This window comes from Perkinsus marinus (genome assembly GCF_000006405.1).
Source record: "Perkinsus marinus ATCC 50983 genomic scaffold scf_1104296965116, whole genome shotgun sequence".
NCBI lineage: Eukaryota > Perkinsozoa > Perkinsida > Perkinsidae > Perkinsus > Perkinsus marinus.
In genome coordinates this window covers 1-966 of record NW_003204458.1, presented here as the reverse complement: position 1 = coordinate 966, position 966 = coordinate 1, and the positions used below count along the sequence as shown (strand labels likewise).

Below are 966 nucleotides of genomic sequence, written 5' to 3'. Positions count from 1 at the left end.
GCTCACAGCATCGCGGAGCGCTCAGCAAGGACGATGATATTAAGCTGACTCGCATTCTTGCATACGTAGCCCAGCGCTTTGACAAGAACGTCGGCGTAGTAATGGTATCGTTCGCACTCTTCGTGAGAGGTCTCTTCCCAAATGATGGCTGCAACGACAGCGAATTCGCTGAAATGGTAGGGCTTATATAGGATAAGAGTCTAGAGGTAGATACATTTTTTGGGATATACATCAATTCTCATCAATGTTCCTCAAATGTCATGCGCATCAGTTCGCTCGCATCCTACTCGCTCATAATGTCCATCGGAGACGCTATGAGGATTCGAAAGCGAGACTGCTCAGATGTCTTGAAAACCCATACGCCATCAGACATACGACAGCGGCAGGATTCGAACCTGCGCAGGCATAGCCTAGTGGATTTCGAGTCCACCTCCTTAACCACTCGGACACGCTGTCTGGAAGACGCAGAGGATTTCATCTCTGCCCATGAGAATCGCCACCCTGTTCATGTTGCTAGGGGAGTGGCTCACAGCATCGCGGAACACCTCAGCAAGGACGATGATATTTAGCTGACTCGCATTCTTGCATACGTAGCCCAGCGCTTTGACAAGAACGTCGGCGTAGTAATGGTATCGTTCGCACTCTTCGTAAGAGGTCTCTTCCCAAATGATGGCTGCAACGACAGCGAATTCGCTGACATGGTAGGGCTTATATAGGATAAGAGTCTAGAGGTAGATACATTTTTTGGGATATATATCAATTCTCATCAATGTTCCTCAAATGTCATGCGCATCAGTTCGTTCGCATCTTACTCGCTCATAATGTCCATCGGAGTCGCTATGAGGATTCGAAAGCGAGACTGCTCAGATGTCTTGAAAACCCATACGCCATCAGACATACGATAGCGGCAGGATTCAAACCTGCGCAGGCATAGCCTAATAGGATTTCGATTCCACCTCCTTAACC

At 48.2% G+C, this 966-nt stretch overlaps 1 non-coding gene across 1 annotated transcript; it reads right to left on the bottom strand.

Moving 5' to 3' along the window:
* Positions 1-374: 374 nt before the first annotated feature.
* Positions 375-456, bottom strand: Pmar_PMAR009677. Its single transcript has one exon. It is a non-coding gene; the product is annotated as a tRNA-Ser (tRNA).
* Between the last annotated feature and the right edge of the window lie 510 nt (positions 457-966).